This window comes from Xenopus laevis, chromosome 1S (assembly GCF_017654675.1).
Source record: "Xenopus laevis strain J_2021 chromosome 1S, Xenopus_laevis_v10.1, whole genome shotgun sequence".
In the NCBI taxonomy this organism is placed as follows: Eukaryota; Metazoa; Chordata; class Amphibia; order Anura; family Pipidae; genus Xenopus; species Xenopus laevis.
Genome location: NC_054372.1, coordinates 99744696 through 99755588, shown reverse-complemented (window position 1 = coordinate 99755588; position 10893 = coordinate 99744696).

The window sequence follows — 10893 nt, the reverse complement described above, 5'->3', positions numbered from 1 at the left end:
GTGGGTGGCAAATCAATGCCAGACAACTAAAGTTTCTCACTCATTCGTGTTTTCTGCAATTTAGCTTGCCAGGTTGTGAAAAAAATAGGATTGGGAATAAGCAAAAAAGATTGGTTACAGAACTCAATTGTGTTTTCTTTCTTGGCTTGACTAGCCACAATAGTCGATGGATCAGAATTCTGCCTCTAAGGGGCCGATTCACTAAAGGTCATTATTCCTTAACGCGTTATTTAAGACACGTTATTTAAGGAAAGATTCATCAAATTATCTTTGCATGCGCTAAAAGACATATTGCAAGCGTTAATTCTATATTTCTGCATAGTGTTATTCTAATCGCACTGCCATACTTACAGAATAGAATTAAACCTAACGCGTTACTCACTAACATCTTTTAAGCGATGAAAGCATAAAATAGTGCGATAATTACTGTGAAATTTAACACCTCCTAGGAGTAGGCGTTACTAAACAACATCAGGTCGATTAATAGAGGAAGATATAGTGAGGAGCTGTAGGGCAGCAATTAAAGGACCAGCAACATCAAATTTTTTTAAAAAAAATATTTGTTTGTATATTACGTATAATTAACTTTAAAATCGCAAAGTCTTTATTAAGAAATATCTTACCGATACTCCGCTTGTGCTCCTTTTCAGAAAAGGCGACAGGGCGACGATCCATCATGCGGCGCTCAATTTCTCCTCCCTGGCTATCTCCTATAGAAGGCAAGGAGGAGAAATTGAGCCAGTGGTATCCTGAATGTCTTAGGTGCTATAGATTGTACTAATAACGTGTGATTATATAAAATGCCCTACAATATTGCACAAAATAACACATGTTATAAAATACCGCACACAATTCAGCTAAAATGGACATAACAATATCATTTCTTAAGTTAGACAAGTAAACGTTTAGTGCATTGATCGTTAGTTCTAAAATTATAAGAAGTGATAAAATTTTTACGCCACATTCTCGACCTTTAGTGAATCAGCCCCTTAGTGTGTTGCTACCTAAATGATTTTTGTAACTTGGATTTCTTTTACCATTACAGAAATGTAATCTCACTTGGTTAATTCATCTATGATGGTATTTTATTACATAACAGGATTTAGCTGGATATAAAAGGGGATTACAAGCTGTGATCTGTACCAAAGGGGGTGTTACTAAATACAGACTTACTGAGTGTCAGAAACTTTTGCACATGCCATAATTACTATTTTCTTTTTTCCTATGTTTTAAATTTTGTGAAATAAAATGTAAGAAAACATTTGCAAATATGTTGTGTTGTTTTAGAAACACTAATTCCTGCAAGAGTTGTTTCCTACTATTCCCAAAATTAACTAAATGAGTAATTTGGTACAGGGTAGACAAACTTCTGTATCCAATTTTAGTAATGAGCGAAATTTTTTGCCAGGTATGGATTCGCCACAAAAAGTCCCCTTGAAAAAACACCTATATCTATGTATTCTGCACAGAAAAAGTCTTTGTGGAAAAAGTCACAGCTAAAAAAGACATAGCAAAAAAAAGGTTGCAGAGAAAAAACCCATAGACTCCAATGTATTTTACACAAAGAAAGAAGCTGCAAAGTTGCCACAAGAAAGTTGCAACAAGAACACACCCTTTCGACCCCAATGTATGTCTCGAATTTTCACCATTTCACAAATTTTCCCACAGTTTCACAAACCTTTGCAAAGCAAAACAGGCCAGATTTGCTAATCACTACTCAACTATATCCCCTATACTGCGGGTTCTCAAGAATTATGGCCATGGACAAAAAGTATGGTTTGTAAAGGGTAAGGAGGCAGACCCCTTGGGATCTAGAAAAGATTAATGGGGGAATGTAATAAAAGTCGGTAATGGAAAAACTATTTGCAATGCGAAAAGTTATACCTTTGCGCGATCAATGTAATGAAACTTTTTAGGGCTCTTACAGACGAGCGTTTGAAGCTGTGCTCCCCTGCGTTCCGTTTTTATGCATTCAGCCGCAGGGGAGCGCAGGAGTAGACAGACGCATTCAGTTTTTTTCAATGGGGCTGTACTCACACAGGCCATGTAGGTGCCGAACGCAGGTTGAGACGCAACATGCTGCATTTTTCCTGCGTTCGTCGCCTACATGCTCCTGTGTGAGTACAGCCGAAATGTAGGTGTGCCTGCTGGGAGTAATTTTCCTAAAGAAAATTATAATAAATAAATAAAATTATACATTTTGATATTTAAACATCTAAAAGCAAGTGTAATGCTTTAGACAAGTTACAATTTAGCCTTCAACCCACAAAGATCATACTTTGAAACAAACACATGACAAAATTGTGTAAATGTAACCCAGGGTCATTAAACACGGCAAAAATGCCTTTAATTTAATTGAAGCATGCTGTATTAAATAGCTCCAGATCCTGAAATGAGATTTAAACAAACTTTTCTTTTACCACATTAGAAAGATTACTGAATGTTCAGTTTAATTATTTTAAATACTGTCTTCTCTACACACTTTTATAAGCACAGGTGCAAAATCCCAGAGGCAATGCTTTTTTCTGTTTCAGATGTGATTGCTACTAGATTAGACAGCTACAGTAGCCTTTGAAAAAAAGGAATAAAGAGGAAGATTGGTCATTGAAATCAGATCTGTGACTTCTCTCTATAAAAAAAAAAAGTTATTTTTATCTATCAAGTGACATAAACACAAAACAAAAACGGCATATTATTTGGTCAATTAACTTTTCCTGTAAACTCAGCCCCCTCCACTCACTTTGTTTTATTGTAAAATGATGAATTCTGGGACATGAAGTCTCTGTGCCAGCCATTGTGGGTAGTGCAAAGATTTTCTGGAAAGCAGAAAAGTGGAATCAGGTACTTAAAAAAGAAAAAACCCACTATTGTATATCATATAGATAGTGTTTATGCACCTTTTCTACATAAGTCCGACTTAAAGAACTAAACCCCCATTAACAAAAGCCACCTTAACTGCCTACTATCACCCCCTGCACTGTGCATCAGTCAAAAACAAGCCCTTGAAAAGAAAAACTGACCCTAACATACAGAGCAGTGCAGCAGACTTCCTTGAACACCATCTTCTACCTGTTTGTATTCTCTTCTGTTTTCAATGCCAAAGGGAGCATGCACTGTTGAAGCCGATTCCTGACTAGGCACAAAAGTGCATGCTTCCACAGGCTTCACATCTGCAAAGAGACCTGAAAGAATGTGAATGGGCAGAATATAGTGCCCGGGAACTCTGCTGCTCTGCATTTTAGGGGGGTAATGGCAAGCAGTTAAAGGGGGCTTTTGTTACTGGGGGGGTTTAGTTCTCCTTTAAGACCTCACATCAAAATGAGGGGCATATTTTCCCTTTAAGGGGACATTTTACCTTGTTTTCTACTTTTCTTTTCTACTTTTGTAAAAATATAGTAAATACGGAAATATAATGAGGTTCCTTAATATTTGTTTTCCCCTGACTTATATGAAGGTTTTAATGACTCTGCTTACAGTCTCAGCCTTGTATGAGGTTTCACAGTTCAATGGCCCTATGATCATAATTTTCTATTTTCTCCTCAATTAGCTGTAGTGTAACAATAACCTTACAACTTAATGACATCATTAAGGGGCTTGGCCTACCAGACAAGAGGGATGACGGAAAAAAGCTGATAAGTTAGAAACCTTTGTTATCCCAGCATCATGAAGCTGACACTATAGATGCCAGAATAAACACAAGTAAAATTCAGTCCCTGCCTTCTTTAAAATACTGTTTTTATTTTGTGGGTTTTTTATAATAATTAATAAAGGGGTGATTTTTGTTTTAATCTTACATATTATTTACATATTATTGCAGATGCGCACAAATTAGTAAATTTATACTCACTGTAATTTACTTTTCCCTTAGTCCCTTTGGTAGCAACCATGAGAGATATTATTTTTTCCTGACTGGACAGACAAGAGAATAAAGAGTTAACAAAAAACATAAACCCCACCAATAAGTAGGCGTTACCTCAAGAATCAGTAGTGTTATAAAGAGTAACACATCCTAACATGCTTCAATATAAATAGGGAGGGTATTATCTTGCCGTTTAAGGGACTAAAGTAAATTATGGTGTGTATAAATGTAATCATTTTCTTATGTCCCATAAGGCAGCAACCATGAAAGCTAGCAAGTAATTAGGGTGAGTCTGCAGTTACACCGCTTTCTGGATTATGCTACTACCAAAGGAAGCTTCCTGGGGAGCTAGAATGAGCTAAAAATGACTCTGTAATGTTGAACAAAGGTGTTAGCTATTCATGCAGCTACCAGACAAATATTATCCATGGAAACCCCTACAATCTCTGCCCAGAAAGTTGGGACTTGTTGGGGAATTAGAGACCACTTCAGGTGAATGATGTCTTGTTAGAATGACAAGACAAAGGCAGATCAGACATTTTTTAACCTCTGGGTGGTTAGGAGCATAGGGTTTGCGAAATGAGCAGTTATGTAAAAAATAAGGTGATCCGGAGGAGCACCCAGAGATATCGCTCCAAGGCTCATGAGAAATTAAACAATAAATACATTGTAACTGAGAAGAATCACTCTTAAGATGTTACCTAGGTGATAACATAATTAAGGGTGACTTGAAATAGTTTGAAAAGCTAGGGGGGCACAAATCTGCGTGTGAAGTTCGGCTTCACAAACTTTCCCTCCACAGACTTTTCTGGTAGAGTAGGTAATTGTTGACTCTTTATTATCATGTCCTACCAGTCAGGGGAACAAAATTTCTCTCATGGTTGCTACTATATGGGAGGTAACGGAAATAGAACATTTTATTTTAAATTTACTTTTTTTTCTCTGTAATATACCATTCACCACTTCCAAGGAATAAAAGTAATCATTTTAATATTTGTAACCTACAAAAAAAAATTGCAGTATGCAGATGCTAACTTAATATTAAGAAAAATAACTTGAAATACATTGCATTTCAAGCTAAAGAGAGATTCTGGATATAATTAATTCAACTGTTATACTGCCCATATTCTGCTTCATACTGGTTTTCTTCCTGTACTTGCTACATTCCAATAAAGATTATACTTGCCAATGTAATCACTGCAGCATTCTGCAAAACATGCAAATTCCTTACTATTTTCTCTTTTCTAAGCATCTGTTTTACTGCAATTTCATATTCCTATGAAGATTATGTGCCTAAATTACATTATGCCTAAGTCACATTATGATGTCATTTAGTAGATTCTTCTTGATCATTGTATCTAAAGTTTTGTATATGTGGTCTGCAAGATTCTTACAAAATGTCTATGCAGAAAAAAAAAGTTGTGTTCAGAATAATAGCAGTGTGTTTAAAAAGTGATTAATGCTCAAAATCCTCATAATAGCTTTTATTTCCATACATGCAAATGCACTGGGAACACTGCACCTTCTATTCCAGATCAAAACATGAAGAAAATTTGTGTTATTCCTTTACAGAAAGTGAAGAATGGGGAATAAAAGGCTGCTCCAAAAATAGCAGTGTCTGCATTCTTATTTACAAACTCAAAAATTCACTGTATCAACTGCAAAATGTTTTAAGATTTTGCTTTCATTTGAATCACTGAACTAATATTTAGTTGTATAACCAGTGTTTCTGAGAACTGCTGCACATCTGTGTTGCATGGAGTCCACCAACTTCTGGCACCTGTTACATTCCACAATTCTTCTGCATTTGGTTTTTCATCAGAAACAACATTTTTGATGCCACCCTACAAGTTTGAATTAAAGTCTGGGGATTGGGCTGGCCACTCTATAGCATCAATCTTGTTGGTCTGGAACTGAAATGTTGCTCATTTACAGGTGTTTTTGGGGCCCTTGCCTTGTTGAAACACCCATTTCAAGGGCATTTTCTCTTCAGCCTAAGGCAACATGACCTCTTCAAGTATTTTGATGTATTGAAACTGATCCATGATTCCTGGTATGTGATGAATAGGCCCAAAACCATAGCATGAGAAACATCCCCATATCATGATGCCTGTGCCACCATGCTTCACTGTGGCTTCAATTCAGTGTTTGGAGGTTATCTGACAAACTGTCTGCAGCCCCTAGACCCAAAATGAACAATCTTGCTTTCAATCTTGGTTTTGGTTGCTATTTGAGATCATTTTAGCTGAGCATCTTATAATTTCTTTCTTTACTTCTATATGTTTTCCCCTCTCCAATAAACTTTTTTCTTCTGAACGATGTCTGGAACGACCCATTTTATTCAGATTTCTGAGAGAAAAGCACAATAACCAGCATGCACAACATTTGCTGCCTTCCTTCCTTAAATGAGGGTTGTAATTGACACCTGTTTTTTCACAGAATGAATGATCTCACTAATTGAACGCCACACTGCTATTATTTGGAACAAGCCATTATTATTTTGAATACTGCTATTATTTGGAACAAGCCTCAATGTGTCACATTAAGTGCGTTCTGGCATGTGCATTCACACAATGCCTTAACCATACACACGCCCAAAGTGCTGCGAGTTACCCAAGCTCATCAGCTAGCCTTCAGTGTATCCAACCCGGTGCTGTGCTGCAGAATCACAGACAGCGGGTTCCACCCGCACCAATCTCCTAGTGCGTTATGCAGCACAGTTATCCCAATTCACTGTTATGTACAGCAAACTGGACCGATACGTACAGTGATTGAGGTGTACGCTACTCAGTGGATGTTAGGGAAAATTAGATTAACATCGCGGGAACTTCCAGCATCACCTTCCTAAAGCGCTGTTCACTAAAGTATCACTTTAGGCCTATCAGTAATTTATAAGGATTAGGGAATAATGTTACATAAACTTGGTTACAATGAAAATAAATAAATGATGCTCCAGAATAACAGTATAAATAGCTACCCAAGTTGATCATATGGTCCAGGTGCACCAGCCCCAGACCCCCAGCTTCAAGGAGCGTTAACTCTTTAGCAAAAGAACACAGCTATCCGGCACTCAGAAGAAACCCCAGGGCCAAAAGTATAAGTTAAAAAGATAAGTCTTTATTAGTCATAATTAAAAGTATAAGTGCATCTCCATTGGCCCTATGCATTTTGCACCCACAAGGTACTTAATCATGGGACTGATTAAGTACCTTGCCGGTACGAAATGTGTATGGCCTATGGAGATGCACTTATACTTTTAATTATTACTAATAAAGACATAAACTTGGTTGAGATTCTTGTAGCCAGCAAGCAGCTATAAAGGATATTAAAGGAACAGTTCAGTGTGAAAAACTGTGTAAATAGGCTGTGCAAAATAAAAAATGTTTCTAATATAGTTAGTTAGCCAAAAATGTAATGTATAAAGGCTGGAGTGACTGGATGTGCAACCCATTATCCCCATTATCAACCCATTATCAATATATTTAAGACAGAGACATTTTGTGTATACTGCTACTGAAAAATACCTTACCCTTTAAACAATGACAAGTTAGGTTGTATGGACGACATCAGCAGGCAGGCTCCAGGGAAACCAAACTTTGTTAAAAAGTCAAATCTTTATTGAACAGTATTAAAACACACTGTAGGAGCAGGCAGGGGAACAGCTTAACGCGTTTCGTGACCCAATGTCACTTCATCAGAAGCTAAAGCACCCCCTACAGGGATCTAGCATATAAAACCACATCAATTAAAAATGCAAATTAGTTTAAGACCAAAAAGGCCACTAACGTATATCAATACATACATATGAAAATATCCATTAACATATACATCTATAATTGTAACCTGGGAAAAGAGATGGCAAAATTTATTAGCAAAATAGATAATTATATAAATGGGAAAAATGGGAAAGAGATGAGAAAACAACTGAAACAAAAAATGAAAATAAACGTAAAAATGAAAAATATGAAAAATATGAAAAATATGAATAATATGAAAAATATATATATTAGTGGAAAATGGAAAATAGAAGGTGGGAATAACGAGTAAATGGGCCAATTCAAAAATAAGCATGTAAAAAATATATATAAATAAATAAACAAACAAACGGATTAGCGCCCAATAAAACAAGTTAATTCCCACTCTCTATTTAAACCATTTAGAACAACAGTGTCTAAATTATAGATCCAGAATGCCTCTCTACGTAATAGAGAGATAGAGAGATCTCAATGTCCCCTATTCTCGCATCATTAACCACTCTATCAATTATCTGAAAAGATATGCACAGACTCCCCGCATGGCAATCCAAAAGATTTTTAGCCACAGCAGACCTGGTGTCACCTCTGGACACACAATTTAGATGTTCTGATATCCGTTTTCTAACAGGTCTGGTCGTCTTACCTACATATTTTGAACCGCAAAGGCAGGTGATCAAGTAAATTACAAATTTTGTGCCACAATTAGCATAAAAACTGATTTTATAGCGTCTGGGGCTGTTACTACCGGTAAAGTACTTCGAGGGTCTCATGTATCTACACGAGCCGCATCGAGAGACCCCGCACCTGTAACAGCCCTTAGTGTTCAGCCAATGTGTAGGTCGTATGTGCTTAGTGTCCATTTATAAACTGGGAGAGAGTCTAGAGCCCAGACTGCGTCCTTTCCTATATGTAAAATTGGGTTGGGACGGTAAAAGATTTTTAAGGTGGGGGTCCTGTGTTAATCTCATAAATTGACTAATTGGTACACTTCGTAAAGTACTAGCCGGATGACAACTGTTGGCATGGAGCAAAGTATTACGAGTGATCAGCTTACGATAGAGATCAGTGACAATGGTCCCTTTATCCACTTTAAATTGAATATCAAGAAAGGATAGTTCATGAAGATTAATGTCACTGGTGAGTGTAATACCCCAATCAGTGTCATTAAGATAATCAATAAATGATTTAATGGCGGGGACCTCACCATCCCAAATCAAAATTAAATCATCTATGTAGCAGATAATTTGTGACCGAAAAGGATTATTGTCATCATAAATAAACAATCTCTCCCACAGTCTCATGAAGAGGTTGGCATACAATGGCGCGAATCGTGCGCCCATGGCTGCCCCCCTCTTCTGGAGGTAAAATACCCTATTGAACATAAAGTAGTTGGTGTTCAACATATATTCTAGGGACTGTAGGAGAAATTCATTTTGAATTTCTGTATATAAGTCGGTGTGCTGTAACCAATATTTAATGGCTAGAATCCCCCGATCATGATTAATAGAGGAATAGAGTGAGCTTACGTCAAGAGAAACCCAAACATATGATGGTTTCCAGGGAATATTTTGAAGTTTCTTAATACAGTCAGTGCTATCTCTAAGGTAACTAGGAAGTTCCAGGACAATGGGTAATAAGAGTCGATCTACATATTCAGATAAATGTTCATTCAAAGACCCAATACCCGAAACTATGGGTCATCCCTGTACATTGTCAATGCTTTTATGGACTTTTTTTTGGACGGATCGCTGTGAATGCAGGCCCAGTAACACTCTCGTATCTCCACTTGCAGGGATGGCGTCCGCCCATGTGCATCTGTTACCCTTTAAACAAAACAGGGATTGTTTGTCCGTATATTGCAATATATTTAAGCTGGCCAACTACGTCAAAGTCATCCCATATCTGGCCAGTCCTACGCTTAATTTTATCTGATTCATTAATAATTCTATTGCTTCATTATACATTTTACAAAGGGACTAAGTTTTACCTGCAACTTACTAGCTGCTTTCAAAGTAAAACTCCCAAACTTGGCTGCCCTTTTATTAGACACCAGTGGGATCACCTGACTATAGTTGGAAAGGGTGGGAGCTACAACATGGAGCTGGTCACTGCTCCTGCTATATAGTTTATACAGGAGCAGTATACAGGGAGTTATACTTTGAAAGCAGCTAGTAAGTTGCAGGTAAAATTTAGTCCCTTTGTAAAATGTATAATGAAGCAATAGAATTCTTAATGAATCAGATAAAATTAAGCATAGGACTGGCCAGATATGGGATGACTTTGACGTAGTTGCCCAGCTTAAATATATTGCAATATATGGACAAACAATCCCTGTTTTGTTTAAAGGGTAAGGCATTTTTCAGTAGCAGTATGCACAAAATGTCTCAAATGTCTTAAATATATTGATAATGGGTTGAGTGCAGAGGACTCTTGTATTTGTCTATATGTATTTTGTGGTCACAGCCTCATTGCACCCCCGCCTAATGGTTTTAAAAAATAGTGGTGAGCACAACTTTCCCTTGTTTGATATATATGTATATATATATATATGTGTGTATATATATATATATATATATATATATATATATATATATATATATATATATATAATCACAAAAATGACGTTCACACTGGGAACCTTTTCAAATCTAAAATATCATATTTTTATTTAATACATGTTAAAAACAGATGTTTATCAAGACCATATATATATATATACATATATATATATATATATATATATATATATATATATATATACACATATACAACAAAATACATAATTTTATTCAAGCAAAGGCTAAATTAAGAAAATAAAAATAAAATCTTCATTAAAAAGATCCTGGAGAAAGACTTGTGTCTGAGCTATAATTTGTTATACATGTATAAATCAGCATGGCATTTTTGCAAAAATGTTAAATGCTGTCAAGAGGATCTCTTTGCTCCCCAGGTAGTGGAAAGTCTGATGAGGCAAGACTATGCAAATAGCCCCCATTGCCTTGATGTGAAACAATCACAATAAAAGCTGTGATCCTCTATATTCAAATTTCTAGCATAAGAACGGGGGAATCTAATTCATCAGTCTAAAATTGCTCTTTGATCAGTTCTGCCTTGCTAGCTCCATGCTGGCAGGACCTCATAGACAGACAAGTTCCAAGGCTTAATTCTCCTAGTCATCCACATCTGCATGTAAATGAAAGAAACTTGGCAGCATCATGCTGGTTAGGAGATACCAACTGCTGACACTGCCACAGCAAGATGAAAAGCTGCTGTTCTGTG